Here is a 22,587-nt window from a genome sequence, read left to right as displayed (position 1 = left end):
TAAGACATAAATGACCACCGTGACATGTTTACATACTTTCAGAGCCAATTTTCCGACAGCAAAAGAATATATATTGATATCTCATTATCCACAAATTCAGAAAAGGGCTTCTCAGAAATGACTGTAATTTATAAAAATACGATTGGTGTTTTTGTTCCTCCAATGTTGATATCTTTCATAATTAGGCAAAAGCCCTCGCATCATTTTTTGACATGGTATATTGCGTTTTAAACGCTGAAAGACGACCGTACTCACTGTCAAAAAGGTCCCAAGGGTGGCGTTATTCCGACTCGGTTCCCTCATCCAGCGGCCGCTGCATTCCTCTCCGTGATTCATATTCAGGGGAACGTGCGCGCAAACACACGCGGCGGTGGTGCCAGGGACGGTGGCCTCTTGCCCCAGCAGCCCCGAGCTCCCACAGCGTCCACCCGATTGAACTTTGTGAGTCACTGGCGGCGGCGGTAGTGGCGGAGGAAAGCGGCTGCCTGCAGCTTCCTGCGAGATTTTTCCTGCTGTGTGCCTCGCTCGTGAGCCCTCCGCATCATTCCGAGCGGTGCCACCTGTCGGACGAAGAGCAATCTCCGTAAATCACGGTTTTCAGTGCCTCTCCTGCGCTCATTTAAACGTTTTGTTTTTGCCATGTGCTCCAATGATAAGAAACAAAATGCACGCTAAATTTGATAAACCGTATAGAACCGCGCGCTTGGCAGGAGGCTTCATTTAACTGGATTAAACAGGTCATCCCAGGACATACGACAATGAATCACACATACTAAGCCAATTTCCCTGTTTAAATATACATTGCTTTAATATTTTTTGACATACTAGAGGGATTATGTTAATGCGAAGAGGTCTACGGGAAAAGGGTGCGCCCAGAGGCTTTCTGCAGTGTAGCGGCAGAATTTCCGGACGGGTCCGAGCAGACTTGAAGAACCGAACTGGTGAAGAACCGAACTGATTCTCCTCCCCGTGAATGTTGTTTTTTTCTCTTTCCCCCACGGCAGAACAAAGCAGAGGAAATGTCATTACAAGGAAGGTAATGCTCACTCCAAGGGAATATGTTGGCCTGTGTGGCCAATATTGAGCACTGAATCTGTATGCAGCACCCAGTGGGAAGATTGATGTTGTGTCTTTCGACATTCTCTCCCTATACATTATTTACCGGCCGGTTTCAGAAGTGGCGAGCCCCACATTTTCCTACAATGTGATTTTTTTAATTATTCAATACCCAAGCTACGACACAGCCATGAGACCATTTGTATTATTCATCTTGGTCCGTGTCTCATGTCTGCCTCCAATCCTACTGACCTCCAATAAACATAAAAAAAAATTGTTACAATTCACTCAACCTTTCCGAAAAGCACCCCCCCCCCCATCCTGACAGTAGCACCCCCCCCTTCCCCAATCAAAAAAACAAAACCGCATACATACACACCTTTTACAAATCATGTTCGTGAATCATGGAGTTCCACACCGGATTTAAATGATTTATCTGGTTCCCAATTGACTGCTGGGTCAGGAGGTAAACTTGAAGGACCGGGAAAAGGTTCCTGGTGTGTGTGGTTTCAGCAGGAAATTGAATCTAAGAATATATCATTAAGATACGCATGATGTATGGACAAGATTTATTGTCCGTCACGTTTACTGCCATGCAGCAGCAGAAGTCTGCTTTCCATCCCAGCGTCATCTTCGATAAATTTATGGACTGAAGTCGAAAATGGCTGCGATGTGTGACGCGTTCTTGCACTTATTGCAAAAACCGTAAATCATTCGCGGCGAGACACTTTTCCACGCCGCGTTTTCTGATGAAACGTTCTAAAAAATTTTTGTTATTATTTCATTTTTTTTGACTGAAGATCGCTCGGGTCACACCGCCGGAGCGAAAGCATTGTTTGTATCGATCAGCTGTGACCTATCTCGAAGCCTTCAAGACTCCTCCCGGTGTATTTCGTGCGCTCCTCCCTCCTGCCAACCTCCTTTTATTTCCTACGTCTTCCCTCCTGCACGATTTGAGCTTTTGTTGTCACTCATCCGGAGCGCACAATGAATAAATTAATACGATTGGGGGGGGGGGGGGAAGGCACCCAGAAAGCTTTTTTCTAGATTGATTTTTTTCCCTCCCTACCTTCCTGCACTCTTGCGTCGCTCAATCTGTCAGCTCCTGGACATTTTTTTTCTTCCCTGCTACCATGCAGGGCTCAGCCAAAATGGTTGTAAATCCACTCGAGCAAATGTTTGCTTAGCTCTTTAGGCACTGCGCTTGCTCAGTACTGCCCTCCTACCACAGAAGGAAGAGGCGTGAAGGCTTATTACCAAGCAGTCCTTTACTGCCGATAGTAAATTACGCTGCTGACGCTGCTGCTGCTGCTACGTGCGGCACCGGATGGTACGTACGGATGTTGGCGCCGTACGTAGCCAACCGTGCTAATCGGAGGTGCGGGCGAAGAACAACAAACTAAAACACAGAGCGCAGTTCTAAGGACGAATTAGAAAGCAGTTCTAGTACAAAAAGAGGCGCCGGTGCAGCCCTGCAAATCTTAGTTCATGCTACTCCTGGTGGAAAGGCCTCCCGTAAGAGAAGCTATGGAGAGTGGCTTGGCGTCCTCTGGTCTAACGCCGTTTGAGACGAGGCTCAAAAGAAAGCTGTCTCTGGTGTGGACCAATCCGTTTCAAAGACAATGCATATATTTTTGATTGAAAGCTTTCGTGACTGCAGTAATTCATATTCTTAGCTCTTTCGGTAAAGTCACGTTGAAGGGAAACAAAATAATAAAATATATTGTTCCCCTTCAACGTGACTTTACCGAAAGAGCTAAGAATAATGCATATATTATCAGAGTATGTTTTTTGTTTGCATTCTGACCACAAGTATTGTGGTTAATGCAGACATGATTCCTTGTAAAAGGTTTCAGGTTGGTGTTTTAACATCTTAACACCTGTTTTGATGCCAGCAAAAAGTGGAAAACCTATTCTCATATCTATGGAGAGGGTAACTTTGGCGTACTCTTTCATGCTGGAAGAGCATCCACATTTTACCCGTCGGCACACGCTACCTGCAGACTAACTGACTGTGGTGTACTCATTCACCGCAGTCAGCAGACACAGACGGGGTTGGTGGGTTGGGGGGGGGATTTAAGAAACCTGCCCATCACTTCAACTGCCGCGTTTCGAGATCGAACCGGCGACCTCTGGATTGCACATCCAGTGTGCTACCCCCACTACACATCGTGGCAGCATTCAATGCGGTGGGGGTCGTGCCCAGACATCAATGTGGATACAAACGTGCACCCCCCACCCACCCCCCGGCTTCCCCAAGTCCTACTCCAGCTTGCGGACACCTACGGAAAGCTAAAGTAATGACGAATCTTGTTCCTTACGTTGGGAATATATCTCATACAGTCACCCGAAGCCTCGTTTGATAAGATACCATGGCCGATAGCAAAACCATATACACACATTGTTGGTTTTATCAACGTGGGACGTGCTGCACGAAGGGCAAGGAGCGGCTCGTGTCAGTTTTGACGGGATGAGCTGCACGATTCTATTACAAAGCTATCTCTCATCGGCACCGTATCCGCCAGTCTTTATGTGTAGCCACGTGTCGCTATTTTTAAGCGTGCATCTTCCCCTGCCCAGTCGTTTCCGTCATTCCCACAAAACCCTGGTAACGTCTTTGACAGTTTATTGTTGTTGTTGTTATTGTACGTGCAGCTATTGGGACGAGAGGTGAGTGAGGTGTCCCCAAAGCAATGCCCCCCTCACCACCACCCCCTCCCCCCCCCCAAACTCTCCACTGCAGCGATTCCATAGCTGCAGAATCCACAGCCGTGTTGACTCCGGGTGCTGATTCGCACCCACGGGATCATTTCACATAAGTGGCGCCGCTATTGACCGTTTTGAATTGGCGCGCCGTCTTGTGAACACGACCAGCCCACTGTCGCCGGTCTAGTTTCAATCTTCTCTCTTCTTGAAACGGGACACAGTGTCCCGGACCCCTTTAAGACGACTCTAAGCGCACCGCTGTCGCGTTCACCATTGTGGCAGCACTGTCTCGCACTGCGACTCGTGCTGTTAGTCGGTCATATAATTAAAATAATCCACCCGGGGATTGCCAGAACTCCTGCAATAATGAAAGGCAATTAGACAGGAACACAGAGGCATTAGCAAACAAAAGGGCCTCGGGTTATCGCAGCCAATCTGGTAACGTGATACTGGCCTGGCTAATCATTCCGAAGTTATACACTGGAGATGCCTCCCAGAATTACCTTGTGATGCAGCCAACACCGCTACGTTGAATACATTTTTGGTAATATAAAAAAATAAAACGTTGCTGTAATTTGGAACAACTAAGTGTTTTTAATATTACGTGTTAGCTTGTAATGCAGCCAACAATACTACAGTGGCTATATTATTGGAATAAAAAAAACAAATCTTTCAGTATTATGGAAAAAAGCCTAATTAAAACTATATTTTAGATTAATTTGCTTATGATGCAGCAAACATGACTACGTTAATTACATTTTTGCAATTTATTCAGTTAATTCGTATATTTTCGAGAGAGAGGAAAAAAACAAAAGTCAATTACATTTACAGTAATATTTTAAATCCTTTTTCCCAGCTGAAGCTATTTTTGGTGCTTGTTGGAATTTCAGAGTAATTTAATTATTTGTCACAAATCATACACCCTATGTATGCGCAAATTCAGAGGTCCGCAGCTTATTGTGGGATCTGATATGTCTCTGTAATCTGCGTACAGTACATATGTAATGGGCCCAGCTGGTGTGATTTTTTTTCTTGGCTGTCCCTTATATAATACGGGGAATGTTGCCGTCGTTTCACGGTTGCCACACTGGACTTGAAATCCAGAGGTCTCCAGTTCGATTTGATCTCCTGGTGTGGCATTTGAAACGATGGTGCAAGATTCTTAAATCTCCCTTCCTCTGGCCGCCCAGCAGTACAAATGAGTACGCCAATAAGTAGATCGGCAAGGTCAAGTGCGGTGAGACGTAAGTGTGGGCACGCTCGCGTACGTTGAAGGTAGTGAAGTGGGACAGGGCAGGATACGTCTCTCGACAAGGATAATTGCCGATGGTCGAGACTGATGCTGGAGATCAGTCAGAGGAGAAAAAAAGATTTCCAAGAGGATGTCCACCATGAAAATGGAGTGATGATATCAGCTCTCATGCAAGGAGCGAGACTGATTGTTTCATAGCGACACCGTGAGATGGTGAAGGCTTAGGAAGGCCTTCGTTCAGCAGTTCCCCCGCACCTCCGATTAGCACGAATGGCTACGTACGGTGCGAAATAAGTTCAACATACATGGCTGATGATAGTATCTAAATGCAAACGTAACTCACGTTGCCCTACTCAAAAGTGGGATGTGCATCGCAGGGAGCAAGGAGTATATTTAAAAGTTTTTTTTTTTTAAGATGGGAACAGTCTTAGGCAGATGATAATAGGGTCTTCAGCCTGGACCTGAGCGAGGGCTGGGAGTTGAGAGCACGAATGTCTGTCGACTCCCGACCAAGTGCAGGGAGTTCCAGATCACAGGTGGTGGGTGCCAGGAGGGTTGGGTGGGGGGTAATTGAGGAGAAGCAACCTCCCACTGAGCGAAGAGCAACTGGGCATGCATAGAGTGCTGCTTGCAAATCATGCATTTAACAAGATATGGAAATTGAGTGGGTGCAGCATTATTGGGTAGCAAGTGAATGAGCGACAGCCAGTGATTAACGGCCGTCATTACAAAGACCTGTATGTGAATAATGGAGCTTTGTTTTCCACGCGTATGGCCCCCCTCACTCCTCCTTAATTCAGAAATAATGAGGTCCCCACCTGCTCTGTGTTGTGGTGTGTACTCGGCGAGGTTTGTGCGTTAATAATAATAATAACGTTATATAGACTGAGCCATATTCTCTGCAGGAACAACAACGACAACAGCAACGACAACTGTTGGTGATGTCCAGGCCTCAGTATTAAATATCGCAGATGGTTTGTACGGTTTCGCTTTGCGTGACAAAAGTATTGGCATAAATTGAGGCGGGATAGGGAATGGAAGTTCAGCAAAATGCACGCTTGAATCGACTTGTAAGCACCGTTGAGTGTGTACCGCCTCATATGCACGGGTGTTCTCCGGCTCCTCCGGTTTCATCCCAAAGGCAAAATACTCCTAAATGAAAGCGGCAAAGCATCCCAATGCAAGGCGCTCCTACATACGAGTCTTGAATCTCGGTGGAGCTTTCCTTGATAAATAAACGATGTTCTGGAAAATAAACATGGGCTACGTAACATCAATGACTTAAAATTCAGTAGAAAACAACAATCCCTACTTTATGCAAGTCAAGGTTGCGTACCGTTAATACAAATACCGTAAGACCACTACTCCTGTTTCTCCACTTTAGCTAGCTCCTTAAAGCAATGGACAATTCGTAAAGGCCCGCGGCGTTGACAGCTGCCACCAATCTCAAACCGCGGAACGCACAGTAACGCCATCGCCCGCTTCCTTCATTCGCTAGCAGCATTTCGGATGTTTAACGTGAGGCTACTCACGGAAGCTGCTGCCCACTGGCTCGCTCGTCAGCCTCGACGTGAGCATTTAGATGTCACGGCTCAATTCATTCCGTACGAAAGAAGGGGTGGGGGGGGGGACAAAAGTTCATAGAGCTCCCCTTGCATTTCAATACAGCTCCTGGGCACTGCAGAACTCAGAAAAGGCATCTCTCTCATATTCGCAGTGACGCTCATGTCAGCTGTTCCTCCCTGGTCACACACGCCAAAGCATTATCGCCGTGTTAAGTCAGACTAATGCCCACTGTCACTTGCAATGCACACAAATGCACTGTCACTTGTGTCTCTGTGTGTGTCAATTGTGTTGAGCAGACGCAAACCAAAAAACAACATGCCACCCACGTGTTTGTCTCTGTTCACCATAGCTTTGCTATAACATCATCGTCATCATCATCAGCCAATGTCTATCTACTGCTGAATTAAGGCCTCGCCAAGCTGCCACCGTACCTTGTGGCCCTGTGCTGCCAGAGCCCCATCTATCCTGCACGTGAACTAATCTCATCCCTCCGTTTCCGCGGATTCGTTCTCTCGCCTTCCGCTTCCTTTCTGTCGCCGGTCCCGTCCACCGGCAATCACATCTCTTCCGCAAGCGTGCCCCGCCAAAGCACACTGACGTTTCTCAACATTCAAAGACATGTCTCTGTCTTGCATTTTCCCCCCTGATCCCATGCGTGTTCATCTTTCTGTTTCTCAGTGCAACTCTCTGTTTTTCTCCATTGCTTTTCAGCTTTTGTTCCACTTGGTTCCTTTGTGCCCATGCTCTGATCCACCTCATAGCAGCTACTCTTAATATGCACCGATTATAATTGTGTGCATATTATGCGACGCATGATAATCTCAAATAAGCTATGTACAATATGTATACTGTATATTTTATATCAATCCAGCATGGTCGAGCACATCTTCAGGGTAAGGTGGATAAAACTCAATTGTGTTTCTAACACACGAAGAAAACCATATTTACCTCTTTGTACCAGCAAATGTCTCAGTTTAATCATCATCATCATCATCACCAATTGTTTACGTTGAAGCCAAAACAAGTATTTTTTGTTGCTGGGTCCCTCAAACGCAATCATAATAAAGTCACAAATTGTATACACAGTTGCCAACGAGGCATTTATCATTGTTAATTTTACCGTCAGTTTGTTGTTAATTTCTCCACCCACATATGTGAGCATTAGTTTGGCGACGAAGGAAAACATTTAAGGAACCGAACATGTGGAACTTAAGAATGTGTGTTCTTGAGGTTGTAACTGCCAGATTGCCCACCGATAACCCGAACTTACATCTCTCATTGCCCTCATCATCATCAGCCATGGCCAATCGAAACAGCTCAATGTGGATGACACACAGCAGTCATCGCCATTTACTGCAAAACCTTGTGGCAGGAGCCTCCTGCAAAATATTCAGGAGACTCGGCGAGGTTTTCCTGGGTTTAACAAACTTAAAAATAAAATAAAAAAAATCCGCCGCATGATGAAGGCCTGCACAAGCTGCCGCCATCTCCCACAATCCTGCGGTGTAACAAGCCACCCAGCACCCCTGGACACAAGCTGATTTTTCATCGCTCCATCTCCCCGGTAGACGATTCCTCTCGGACGCCGCTCCAGGCTGCCGCTCCCTCATTATTCTTGCCATCGGCCATCAGCGCTTCTAGCGACGTTACATATCTCAAACTCGCTTACTTTTATTTATAATTTCACCCTCAATGGGTCAAGTACAATGCTCACTTCATATATTACTATTTAATTGCATGATATATTGTATTTCAAGCGACTTAAAATACATGGTATATTTATAAATACCTTGAGTTATTGCCTCAAATTCAGAAAGTCTAAGTTTTTACACTTAAACGAGCATGGTGCGGTACTCATGTGAACCTTATGGCGCTACCTCGGGGTATCATAGTACCCCGGCTCTCGCACAATGTCCGTGATGCAGTCATTTTTAGTCTGTTGATGGTCGGCGATGCGGCAATCGACTCATCTCGACGAGCGGCACACGATGCACCACTACGGTGCGTGCGAGCGTTCAGGGTTTCAGCGCGATCGTCCTCGCTGTGTTTCGACATCGCGGAGTGTGACACTGATTTCGGATTGATTGGTACCTCAGCCGCGGAGTTAAGCAACACCCCTGGAAAAAATAGTGTCCCAGAAATAAAATATTTAATTGCCTCGTCCATTTTGTATTATTTGGTACCCCGGGGTACTGCCATAAGGATAATTTATTGTTGATGGCTCGGGTCACCACCTATTCCACGGACCAAACCCAGGCACGGTTCTCAGTCAGCCGAGGTCTATCAAAACTGTGCGGCACTGTCCATTATATTGGAATAAAGTTCAACACAATACCACCAGATATCGGTACACACAATCAATTCCTGCCGCCTGAACACAGATGCCAATTCGTGAAACTGTCCGGGTCAAATCAGGACAGGTGGGAACACTATATATCCCTAAGCCAGTGGTGGATATTCCTCATTCCTTTGGCAGGGGTGAATTCTCCTGCAGGACAACCAGTTTTTGCCTGCCACGCGAAGCGTTGGGCATTGAGCCTGCAGCGACAATGGTTGCACGCATCTCCTGGTGGTGATTTAAAATCGCAGCTTTCACGCTCCCACCGCGGCACCGCCACCCAGCTGCAGTGACATTGGTATAAAACTACAATGGTTTGTAAAATATTACATTTCCTCAATGGCACGGAGCGGTGGTGCAGTGGCTAGCACGCTGCGCTATGAACCCAGCAACCTGGATTTGATTTCCAACCATGGCTAACATCAGCGGCGAGTGATATCACAATCAGTCCTGGGCTGCCTCTAGGTCGACTCGGCTTTAAAATGTTTATTTTAAAATTAGTGGTGTGTAAACATCACCATTGGGGAGTCAAAGGCACCGACCACATCATCCCCTGATGCACCACACCAGCCTAGAGAGAGGCTATAATGAAGATTTTTGGCTTTTTTGCATATGTATGTATATATAAAAGACTTTATTCGGACAAGATGAGATCTGCCGAGTGAGCCAGCGTTACTGGCACTTTAAGTGTAACAGCTTAGACGTTTTCCATCGCCATGGTGTGGGGAAAGCCTGTTTACTTTCGGCTGTTGCATTTAGATTTCGCATCTCCTTGCCAGAACTGCATTGATTTGTGATGTATCCTACGCTGGAATGCAGCAGCCAACACGCGGATGGCTTTAAAACCCAGCCAAAATGATCTCAACGCAAAATAAAAATGAATGTATAATGCTAAGCAGTGCTTTAACTCGAAGCATTCAATAGCAGAATCTGGCACGTGGTCACAACATAATTTAGATTCTGCCCGATTCAATTTAACATATCCTTCCAGAACTTCGTAAGTTATAAAGTAGTTGGGGAAAAAAGGTACATAATTATTTAAAAAAAACATTGTTATAGAACTAAGCCATTCTGTATGTCGGAGATTATGGGTTCGAGTCTGGGTTTCGCCCACGCATAACTAATCCAGGTTCTCGAGTGCAGCATGATGATGGTCTCAGCCCAGGCACAATGACTGCACAGGAAAAAAAAATCCCACTATGTTAAATTGGGGCTTAAACTAAATTTTGAAAGAAAAAAAAATCCAACTTTGAGAGTGAAAATGTAAAAAAAAATGTGTCATTGCTATGAGATGAAGACCTCCATGGTGGAGTGCGTGGGAATGTGCAAAGTTTATCTCAGAAGTAGCTCAATTATATCTACTTTTGTAGGCTGTTCTTTAACACGGGGTGATGCACTGTTTTCTTCGATTTTTGAATGCACATTTCGTTTCGTGAAATGACATGTAGCAGTGAAATATGGGTAAACTCAGCCTAAAGTGTGTAATGCTAATGCAGTAATAATGCTCATGGAGTGTTAACAAAGGCGGATGGGGGTTGTTGTTGTTGGCACGCACGACCTGACCTTAATAGGCGCTCACTAACAACCAGACTAACAAGGGCATCCTTATACATGATTTATTTGTGTATTGTTTTTAATGTACACGTGCGTGTGTGGTTATCTGAACTAGTTCTGGGTCTCCCCTCGATTAACTCAGCCTCGAATGAGTATCGGGTGCGGTGTGTGAACATCGCCAATAGAGAGAAAAAGACGGCCGGGCGTGGTTCTGGCCACCAACCCCCCTTTGTGCGCCATGCCAACCTTCTGAGGTATACGCTCACAGTACTTGCCCAAAAAGTCTATTTATGGATATATAAGGGGGATCTTTGTCTTGTTTGTTCGGTACACAGTGTCCTTCGGTTACATCATGCGATGCAGTCGTCATGTTTACTGAATACAACCCGTGTGTATAAAGCAGACAGACCTAAGGCAATCTTTTACACTCTTCAAACAGTATGTCTCTTGCAAGAGACCTTGGAATACTCAAGTAAAACTCGATACACTCGAAGTATAGTAAAACATTGTTCAAAATAATAGCCGGTGTCAATTCATTTCCGCATGAAGGCCTCCCCCCGCCATGTTGATCATGGGCATTGTTTGACCATACTTTGCCGTGCGTGTCGGTGAGCACTGCTGTGGCAGCGTAGAAGTATGGTGGCAGCAGAGGTTGAAGGAGGGAGGTCCAGGACTGCATTAATTATAATTATCACTCACCGCCGGTGGTAGCCGTGGCCAGGAATTTAACTCAGGATAATCAGATTCGTGGCGCAGTGCGTGAACCCCTCTATCGCAACCCCTTTTGTCGACCCACTGTTATGTGAGGGGCCTCCCCACACCATGCACGGGGGGGGGGGGGGGCGGCATGTGGGGTAATTTGACTATACTTCACCGTGCCGGTCAGTGCGGGTTGGTGAAAGTGTCGGGCATAGACATGGGAGCAAATAACTAAACTGAACAATTTTTTTTATTTGACCAGGTAAGGCCCACTGAGCTATAAAGCTGTTTTTCAGAAGCGACCCGGCTATCACAAATGATAGCTCAACGAAGCAGTTTATCACGTGGACATTTATAGCAGCAAAAAAAAAACCGAAACTCTAAACTCATGTTTCTAATTGTGGAGGGAAAAACCGAAGAACCCGGAGAAATATCTACGCAACCACTGGGAGAGAGACACCGCAGACTCAAAATACACAACAGGCGTCAGGGTCGGGATCGGACCCACGACCTCCTGCATACCAGGCGAGGTAGTTAACGTCTCGCCACCGTGGGTGTAACAATAGTGCAACGGCAGAATAGTACAACAATGGATTTTACAACAATGTCCTCTGCTGTTCACAGTGTATCCCCGCAGCAGCCTATAACACCTGTTTTGTGCCTGGTGGTTGCTCATATAAGCTCTGTTCAGGCTCAGCCCTGCTCAGCTTACGGCCAAAAATCGCCCACGACGTGTCCGATCCCCTCTGCCCTCGTACACGACAGCGTAAAACGATGTAATTGCATCGAATGAATAGAGCAGGGTCCTTTTTTGTTACACAATCACATGAACCTTAACTGTGCTCTAGGGCATGCTGAACTGTCATGCAATATTCATAACAGTTGCTGGCAGTAATGAAATGTAGATAAATAATATAACCTCTTAAGCATAATCGATATGAAGAGCTGACCACTAAAAACCCTTGATCAATAGAACCAAAGTGCACGTACACTGTGCCATGTACAGACGCTCGCGAGCAGACTGCTGACCTCCATGCGCCTATACGTCGTGCCATCCCTGTACTCGGCGCGCTATAAATGTGCAACCCTAATGCCTTCTCAAAAAACAAATGCATTTACCGGTGATGTTATTTCCTCTGATAATGTACGGTGTAAAATTCAATACAACGGATGATAAGGCGTTGTGTTTGTTTGAACCAATTTGAGTGTTTTCTAAATTTATTTTTGCATTATTGAAATATTACTCAATGCACGGCGCATCATTTTTTCGTTTGCTTCATGAATACAATCACACGACGTACCTGTGCCGATGCTTGCATCCTGGGATTATATCCCTTAATTGGAGGCAAGGAGAAAACGAAAGCAACGAATAGCAAAGGTGAGGATAAATCCTTGTTTGTGATAGCCCAGTGGAGTAAATCTTCGCAGAGGCCCTTTCCATTTTCCTCCCACGGCCCGCAGATTTCTGCGGGGAAATCGCTCCGTCTGCCGTCAAGCCAACATTCGGCACACACTCTCATCCCCCCACCACCACCCGTCGCTGTCGCCGCTATCACCCAGCGCTCGCCAATCCCTCCCCTCCCGCACTCCCTCCTGCCCGCCCCTCCAGCCCACCAGCTTCACACGTTAGCACCCACGGGTGGATCAATAAGCACCCCCCCCCACCACGGAATGAAAGCAATTTAAATCTCGGCCGACACTCTTCTGCTCCGCTGCCGCAGCCGCACGTAGCTTGCCGGCCCCCGAAAATTCACTTTCACCGGTGAGTCGCTTTTGCCACCGTTACACTCCGGGCCGTTCCGCCAGCCGCAACGAAAGGCAATTTCTGCCCTCCCGAAATGTCCCCCCCCGTTTAGACAAATCGAGATCGTCACCCCACCGCAATTCCTGCACATCAGAATCGGAAGTTTGTTTTGCCGAGGTTAAAAAGCCCATGAGAGCGATGCAGCTTCCTGTGCAAAGGCCCACCCGGACAGCAGAGAACAGTCGGCCCAGCCGATGACAATTTTTTCTGCAAAAAAAATACAATGAAATATAATCCTGCCCAGGGCTCGTGTTCTACGTCCTGCAATGAAGGGAGGATCTGGAACATTGCGACACGCGGGTCGTACCTAAGAGTGTATTACAACTAATATGTCACCATCTGCTGCGCGGTGTCATGCCACCACAGAGGTGCGCAACAGCAGCAAGTGGCATTACCGCCACGAGACCCCCCATCGGGCAGCGCGTGCCGCAAAAAAAGTTGCGTGACAGCAAGAGGATTTATGTCGAAGCTGATGCCGAACGGAATCTTAAATGAAGGACCTCTCTTTTGTTGCCTGCAACTGGGGAAGGAGCGTTGGTCGCAGCAAGGATCGGGAGGCGGATGGCATATTTCCCAGCACACCCATTTGATCGATGAGAAAACACAGCAGAATAATGACCCTCTGCCCCGAAGCCATTCATTCTGTTGCTTTGCAGACGCGAGGTCTGCAGAGTTTTACGCGAAGACACCGCACAACCTGCGACTGCACTCAAGGCACTTTATCACCCGCGACAGATTTAAACAATATTGGGTATCAGGCGCTCGGTCACCCGGCGTTTGAGACTGTCCTGCCGGTGTTGTTTTATTAATACAACTTCAAATTGTGCATCATATACTGCTGCAAGAAGGCTCCGCGCGTAACATTTACGAGGCTCCAGCTGTCATCGTTTCCGCAATGGCGACGCGATGACGTTTGCATTTAATTTGCGCAAACTCTCACGAAAATACGTACGTGATCCAAAAACATCATGAAAAAAACACGAGTTAGTGGATACATTCGCGACGAACAAGAAAAACGTGGGGTGGGTGGGTGGGGGGAGAATTAAAAAAACGGAGCTTCAAACTGTCGCTGAAAAAGGACACCAAATGGGAAGAGTGCCCGTTTCAATAAACCGTACACTCATCGTTGTGTCCGGGCCGAGAAAGCTTAGGAAAGCGTGGTCAACAACAGATACGTTTCATCGAAATGCATGCCAGTCCCTTGCGATGCCACCGAATCATTCCATTGAACCGACGGCCCACACCTGAATCGGGCGCTCCGCAAAAAAAACCAAAAAAATCCCAGCTTGCCTTTTGCCAACGCGGTACCTGTAACCCAATATGCCAAGGCAGCCACCAGGGCTGACAACATTTTAATGACATTTAACCACGGGATGACATACTGCGCTCTGGCCGCCGCCAGCGAGTGCGGGGAAGTCGGTCGAGTGCGGGAAGCTGCTTATCCAACTCCGTCGATGCGTCGTTGCCTTAGCGAGATGGACTGGGTCCAGCGAAGGGGGGTGTCGACTTGGCCGTCCTTCACACGGCAAGTCGGCACTCATTATGTTCTGGGTTTTTTTTTCATCATCGGTAATTCCATGGAGGATGGGTGCGTGGCAGGGGGGGGTGTTCCCCCTCAACTTGACAGACTTTTGGAGGGTGGGGGGACAATGGATTGTAGACCCGCCCCACTACATATCGCTGTGTACAGAGAGGTAGGAACCAATATACTTAATTTTAACAGCATACAAACTCATTCTAGATTTGAAGCTTTCGTGACTGCAAGGATTCATACCCTTTGGTTTTTTAGGTAAAGTCACGTAGGTAAAATAAAATTAAAATAAAATAAAACTAAATTAAATCACGACGTTTCGGAGGCAACACAAGCTTCCGTCTTCAGGTGGAACAGACACAACAAAGTTCGCTGTATCAAGTTGCCTCCGAAATGTCGTGATTTAATTTAGTTGTTTTATTTTATTTTTATTTTATTTTACCTACGTGACTTCACCAAAAAAACCAAAGAGTAGCATACAAACTAATATCTTTAGTCCAAACGTTTTATTTACCACAGATACATTTTGATCTTCGCATTCAATCTTTCCATTTCACAAATGCGCCCCTTTGTTATATTTCTTCTCTACCTCAATGCAACCTCTCGTGGCGTTTGGACCAAAATTTCTCTCCGTTTACCTTCTTCCCTTTTCACCGTCCACTTTCCCCGTGCACTGGAACACGTTCCACAGACGTTCTACTTGGAAGGTCATTGGCGGATGGGTTGGGGGGTTGGGGGGCACAGCTGTAACATCCCGCAACGTGACAGTGGCCCTCGTCTGCTCTGCTGGGGGACACTTTGCTCTTCCTCATGGTTCAGCAGCAGAGATCACGGACGCACGGCTGAACCCCGCCATACAAGACGGTCGGTATCGGGGACGCCTTAAGTTCACTGCAACTGAGTGGCTCCAGGCGCTGTCTCGCGTTATCCCACCTGACATCCGCTGCGACGCCATCGTGCAACACGAGATGGGCCACAGCAACAACAACAAAAAAACCCGTAAGCAATTCCGACCTCCCATCCACGGAAGACTTCAAAAACCAAACCACGAAAGCGCTTCAAGTCGTTCTGGAAATTAAAATTACGGCCGCTATTCATGTAGCTGGCACCAACCCATCATCCGGATGGCCAGAATCGTGGAATGCGTTCAACATAAATGACCAACACCTCATCGCCGACCTAACAGGTCCCTGGCTTCGACCTCCCGTGACTACGGTGGACTGCACTCAACCGAATCCGCCCAGGACACGGTGGGCGAAGAAGGCGGCCACCTGCTTCACGAGCGGAAGATGAGGGATGACCCCCGAGGGCGACTGTGGCCACGCGTCCCGGACCGCGGAACGTATCGCATCAACCTGGCCCCGCACGCCTCATTTCTCCACTTAGCATCTCGGGAAGCCGCCGTGTGGATCGACAAACTCGGACGTCCCATTCTGGGCCCTTTCCCGTCGTAACGAAATCAGAAGAATGCACTATTCACGACTAAATTACCTGTCCTAGGAACAGCGTCACTCCGCGGAGGGAAAAAAAAAGCTGTAGCTGAGCCGAGTGGGCACAAGAAAGTGCCACGTAATCTGAGGCAGGGACTCCTACGCTTGTCCACATCTCCTCTCTCACCCCGTCTTCTTTCTAATGGACACCTGGTGGCGGTGACACCACCGCAGTCCTTCGCCCTGGCCCCTTACGCTCCCGCCATCGTGATGCCATTCCGCCGTGTGAAGCGGTGGCACCGCCAATGGCTTTCAAGGTCTACCGAGCACGCACCAATTGCCCTCAAATTCCTGACCGCGGGGCACGCATGTACGCTGAACCTCTTTCGCACCGCACGTAGCCAACCGCGCTCATCGGAGGTGCATATCCACATCTGGCTCTCCCCACATCAGAACTCCCTCGACGTCACGTGTAAATCGGTAACATTTTACACGGGAGAAAATGTTCAAGGACTGAAGTTCTCGAGGCGCACAAGTATGGGTCACTGAGTATGGCCAATGCCACACTCCGTGAGAGACGACGGAATGAAAGTTAAGTGAGGAAGGAAGCGCCGAGAAGGAGCGCTACAAGTGAGTGGCGAGGTTGGATTTGCGTGACAGGTGGCATCGCTTACGCAGCAGGAGGGGAACGATCTAGATGAGTGTTCCTGCCCGGAACCCCGCATAGAGAGCGAGAGAGATGCTCGCTTGCGTACTGGATTCCGAGAAGGGGCTTGCGAAGGCTTGGCGGTGGGAAGGGATCCCTTCACCCCCTTTAAATGTACGCCCCCACCCTACCTCAACCCCCATCTCGGGCTGCCTCTGTGGACTTGAAACCCATTTCGTCAGGCCGCATCGCTGTTTTCAGTTGAGCGGCAAGCCGCTGCGGTCAGCCGGAATCCTGGCCGCTGCTTTGTTAATAATGGCCCCCCACTGTACGGTCGCCAATCTCATAACGGATCCTTTAAAAGCGGAGTTTGTTTACCCCCCCCCCCCCACTTCTTTAAGCGTGATATTGTCACTCTTCTGTTATTCCAGTCACGTCCTGCAGAGTAAAATAATTAATAAAAAGGGGGCAGAATCGCTTCAGAGAGACGTGCGGATCGTGAGTGAATTCCTAATGATGGAGATTTTTTTGTACATTAACCCATTTACCATGCCATAAAAAAATATTCACACATTATTGAAGGGCTTTTGACAAAATTTGATCACATTTACCTAATGAGAACATAGCAGCAATGCGAAATTGACATCTTAAATTGTTCTCCGTGTGACGATAGACGAGCTTCATACGTCGTCTTACGTGACATGTCAATATCTTCCTTTTGGTAAATTGCTTCTTGAAAAATTTACTGCGATACTGACGACCAAAATAATGGTTTACGTTGATGCCTTTTGGAAGACCTAAAAGGTGGACTGATTTTCTGAGTAGCTGTAGAACGAAACACATTTTCTAAAAGGTATTGAGCCACCATTTATGGCGCTTATTTGCGTTTTAATGCAGCAAAACTCACTTAGAGCTCTGTGTGGACCATACGAAATGAATTATATTCACAAATTTAAATGCCGGCACCTATCACCTTTCAACACCTTGTGTTGTTGGTGATGTATGTTACAGCCCTTTGTCAATCCACTGCTTGATGAAGGCTTACCTACATTGTGTCGGTCATGGGTTTTTTACATTTTGTGTTTACCTTACCATACTTCACCACGCTGATTATTGCGGATTCATGAAGGGTGGGTGGGTGGTGGGGCATAGTAGGGGGTGGGGCACAAGACTGGTTCACACATCACTCTCGCCCTGGCCGGGAATCGAACTCAGGCAGGGTTCATTGTGCAGTGCACTAACCACTGATCCATCTTATAAAAAAAATCTCACTGCAGCCACACTTCAGAGGTATATTTTTTTCCCATGGTAGAATTCGCTTAGAGCTCCTGTGCCAACATTAGACAATGATATATTTCACAAATATAAATGTCTACAACTATCACCCTTCAAAACCCCCTCTAAATTGTGCCATTTCACATTATAGTACTGTTGTTGGATGGCTTTTTAGTGGTTCTGCGAGTCTTAACTCGATCTCAGGACTCTCAATTTATCTGCATGGTATACTACTCAATAATAATAATAGGGTCAAAAATTGACGGTCTCACCCCAGGTTCCCACCTGGTTAATACATTGATCAGTGCAAATGAGCCATGCAAAGAATAACGATGCCTATGTCACACAGTATAATCGGGAAAACACCACAATTCCTATCAGCAACCGGAGCAAAAATCCGCATTCAGCTTTCTGCTGGCCTAGGCATTTATTATCTGGGAGTGATTCATGATTGGAATTACGCTGAGAGACAGACAGAGGAACGAGAAAATTAGAGAATATACACAGGTTAATGGGATCATTCAAACTGTTAAGGGAAAATAAACAACTGGGGCTTGGGCAGGAAGCGTCGCTCCGAGGGTTGATGGCGAGCGGTCAAGAATGACGACGGAGTTGCAGCCGCGAGATGGAATGCACCTGAATAGTTTTCGGCCACCGAGGAGATGGAGCTATGAAATCGGCTCGCGTGCAGGTGCGTTAGGTGGAGTATTACATCACAGGAAGGCCTTCATCCAGCAGTGGATTGACCGTGACAGATTATGATGATTTTCTTGGTTTTATGGGAATTATTATTAACTGCATAGGATATTAGATTTTGTTCTCTAAACAAAGTATTATCTGTAATACAAAAATTATGATTACGTAGGGTGGGGAGGAGCGACGGTACAGTGCCACTGCTTTATTAAACCAGCTGACAGGGCTAACACGATTCCCAGCCGTGGCTAACACGAGTGGTGAGCAATTTCTGAACCGGTCATGAAACCCGCTCCACCATCCCATACCAGGCAGCGTTGTGAAGTATGGTCACATAACCCCCCCCCCCCACCCCCCATGTGGACTCACACATCCAGCAGTGGATTGTCAGAGGGCTGTAAGTTACTATTATCGATGAATGGATGCGTCGTTCCACCCCCGCTACATCGCACGTCTGTCCGTAACCCCACGAGTTATCCTAAACTGTGCATTAGCATGTGCAAGACTCGTCACGTTTGAAAAATTAAGGCATTTGCTCATCAAGGTCACAGCGGCTCAACGCGCACGTTGATTGTTGCCGCACGCCCCTGTCGGGATTTTATACATATATTTTTTTAAACACCTGCGCAGGCAAAGATGAACTTTTTGCACTCAAGTCAAGTTCTTTAACCGTGGTTGGTTGGTGGCGTTGCCACCAGCACAATGGACGTTAATTGGTATGGTCACGGCCAAATATAAACAGGGCATTGATGCGACGATGTTTGCCGGGCGGACAAAAAAAAAGTTGGCACGGTCACAAAGTCGTTAAAAAAATATGAACAATAACAATCCCCCAGTGCCGATTATCCATTAAGCAAAAGTAGCATATGCTACGGGCCCCAATATTTAAGGGCCCCGCGCTAAATGTTTTCAAGCTATCAATTCCGCTTCAGTGATTCTGAACTTGCTCTTACGATCGTGCTAGACTGCCTTCAAACTTTTATGAACGACTGGGTGTTAAAGGTTAGCGATTTGTCGTATTATCTGGCTGTATAGCAAATGAAAAAATGCAATTACTTTACTATGCAAGTAATTTTTGTAATATATTTACGTGTTTTTTATTATATTTAGGGCCCCTTTATAACATATGCTACAGGCCCCCCCACTAGTTTAAATCGGCACTGTAATCCCCCTCCTCACGACACACAGAAACGTTACCTATTTCCTTCCCTGTGAAAAATGACGCATCATGCACAGTTAACTGGCGTTGCCTCCACCAAATGTGGCGCTTTTCCTCACGAAGGGGCATACAGGCTGCATCTGGAGAACCCAGCGCTGCTCTGCGCAACTATACAAGGGCACACGTGAATCTAACTATAGCTTTTGTCAGGATGTTGTAATGGCAGAGCAATTCCACTGCATCAATGCAAGGTTGTAAGCTGTAAATAGCCTCAGAGTACTTTACGGCTGTGAGTGCATTTTTAGAAGCAAGAGAGAAACATACTAATTGATTGTACAAATTTTGAGCAGAAGAAGAAGAAGAAAAACCGCACGCTATTGCTGCCAACAGCCAGCATCCTTGTTTAGAGACAAACTCTCTGCACAATGCACGGAGAATGACAGCGGCGCTTTCTTGCGGCAGGCATCACGGTGTGTGATTATTTGAACAATTGTCGCAAAAAAAATCATCGCCGAAAAATGAAGGCTTTTATTTGCGGAGAGCCGCAGCATCGATTCACAACCTGAACAGAGTGGTAATATCTTGAAATGAAAGAGATTTATATTTTTTTTTTGGGGGGGGGGGTGCTGGATGGGTTGGGTGGGACGGGGGGATGATGGAGTGTGATGAACAAAAACAGAGCCAATCAGGCGCGGGTGACCTTTGACCCCCCAGGTCCGAGCTGACATGATGGTGGCATTTTTTTTTTTAAAAAAAACCTCACTGCAGCTCCCACACCAAACTTACTTCTGTAACTGGCCATGTAAAATAATGGAATACTCTGCATTTTCCTCACACTCGAGCGGTGTGAGGGCCTCCATTTTGTAGCGGTGATGGAGAATTCTAAAACAAATGGCCCTTGCTTGACCTCGTATCACCATTATCATCTGTCATGATCATTCCACTGCTGGATGAGAGGCTGCTCAAGCTGCCGCCATCTCTTACAATCCCGTTATATAACAAATCATCTTTGCACCTGCACACGAGCGCCGATTTCATTGCTCCATCTCCTCGATGGCCATTCGCCTAAACGTGTTTGGTTCCTGAGCTGCCGGCTGCGTCAATGTTTTTTGACCATCGGCCATCATCCCGTCGAGCAATGTGTCCAGCCCAAGCCCACTTATATTATATTCTTGGTTCTTTCGGTAAAGTCACGTTGAAGGGAAACAATAAAATAATAAATGTATTGTTATAATTATTTTATTATTTTATTGTTTCCCTTCAACGTGACTTTACCGAAAGAACCAAGAATGTGAATCACTGCAGTCACGAAAGCTTTAAATCAGTTTGAATTATGTCATTAAGCTGCGAATAATTTCAACTGCGGGTAGTTTGTAAATACTGCATATATCGATTTTTGTTCTAATTGTTTAGAATTTTACTAATTTTATGTGGAGTTTGCGTTTTAATGTGACGGTGCTTTGTGTCAGAAAGGTGCCACGCCTAAACAAAAAAAATGACCTGACTAAAACTGTCGCCATTGCTCTGTCAAGACTTTTGCACACAATCTAATTTCATCATTCTACCTCCATGGTGGACTTTCTGTTGGGCCCGTTTCCTTCCTTTGACAGCCATTCTGTTGTTAGTCTCGCCCACCGGCTATCTAAAACTCACTTGCTTTTCTAAACAGTCAATGCAATCTCTATAAGGTGCCGATGTTTTTTTAATCCACATGTACATTTTCTCATATCTCAATGTCATTGGAGGCATGCATCCCTTCTCATATGTTTCTTTGTGCATTGTACCATATGAAATGCCAAGGGTGTGTTTCTGCTCACATGCTCTGGAGCACATTGTTTTCTCTTTAATTTGAGATGGGATATCTCAGACAGAGGCATCTGCTGTGTATATGGATTCACAGGCAGCCCTGCGGCCGTGTTAAATGATTAATCATAACGTCTCTTGCACATCCTTCTGAGCTGCCCGCTCATATGGGGGATGAGGTTTTTTTTGATGTGGAAATATTGTTTTTCTATATATTGGCTGAGTTTATTGTCACAACTGTCATTATACTCTACCGTTCATCTGCCCTCAATTTCAGAGATAGTTCAGTAGGCTATGCGATTATGTAACTGTACAAACACGTAATGTCTCAAGCACTAAGGTGCAATCAGAGTATCCTTGTGATGACAATTTACTGATACGTTGTGTGCTTGAGTTTACTTTTAAAAATACTACTGCCCTGAGAAAAGACATTGCAGGAACCACAGCGAATGCAGGGGCAGGGGGGGGGCTGAATTTCTGGCAAACAATCACGTGCATAGTTGTGCTTCGTTAATGAGACATGCTAGGGTGCGTGACGCAAGGTAGGATAAGCAAGGCGGAAGTAAAAAAAAAGAACACGGGGGCAGGTTAAGTGTTTTAAAAACGATTAGGCAACAAAAAAACTTTACGCTGGAGGGCCGTTAGGGAGACGGGCGCAGCCTTTGAGTGGTCTCCACGAGTCCAACAGCCACGGGGAAGACATCGGAGTGGATGGTGGATTCGTGTTCAAATCAAATCTTGGAGGTTCGCCACGTCGACTGTGCAGCAGCTGTGGGAACCGGCTGAAGGTGGAAATGTGTTGGTGACGACGTGTGCTTCCGTGGCTTTGGCCAGGGTTCCTCCTTGGTCTTGAATGTTATTTCATACTTGACGTCATCACACAGGGCCATCCCGAGCTCACAATACTTGTGTAATGACCGAAAATGACCCCAAGCCAATGTGCAGCCTAACGGCTATTCAAAGATAAACCAAGGTCTCCGATTGGCGGAAAGAGGCTTCCAGAAGCATTGGTCGGGAGGCGTGGCTTTCAAAGTGATTGGAGGAAAAGGTTTGAACGAGGATAGGCGGGAAACAA

General features: G+C 46.6%; 1 protein-coding gene across 5 annotated transcripts in view; it reads right to left on the bottom strand.

Annotated features, from left to right (window-relative positions):
• Positions 1 to 22,587, bottom strand: part of GPR22 (G protein-coupled receptor 22) — a 55,916-nt gene that overhangs the window by 11,381 nt on the left and 21,948 nt on the right. For 2 of the 5 annotated variants that reach the window (XM_032954269.2, XM_032954268.2), the window contains exons 2-3: positions 12,473 to 12,505; positions 256 to 560 (exon numbers count right to left, since the gene is read on the bottom strand). The gene's annotated coding sequence lies outside the window, so the exon portion shown is untranslated. Of the gene's footprint in view, positions 1 to 255; positions 561 to 12,472; positions 12,729 to 22,587 lie in introns of those variants that run through there. The other 3 variants (XM_032954267.2, XM_032954265.2, XM_032954266.2) reach the window with 2 other exon arrangements.

This window comes from Petromyzon marinus, chromosome 14 (genome assembly GCF_048934315.1).
Source record: "Petromyzon marinus isolate PM22_M1 ecotype Great Lakes invasive population chromosome 14, UKy_Petmar_22M1.pri1.0, whole genome shotgun sequence".
NCBI lineage: Eukaryota > Metazoa > Chordata > Hyperoartia > Petromyzontiformes > Petromyzontidae > Petromyzon > Petromyzon marinus.
This window is presented reverse-complemented; position numbering and strand designations above follow the sequence as displayed.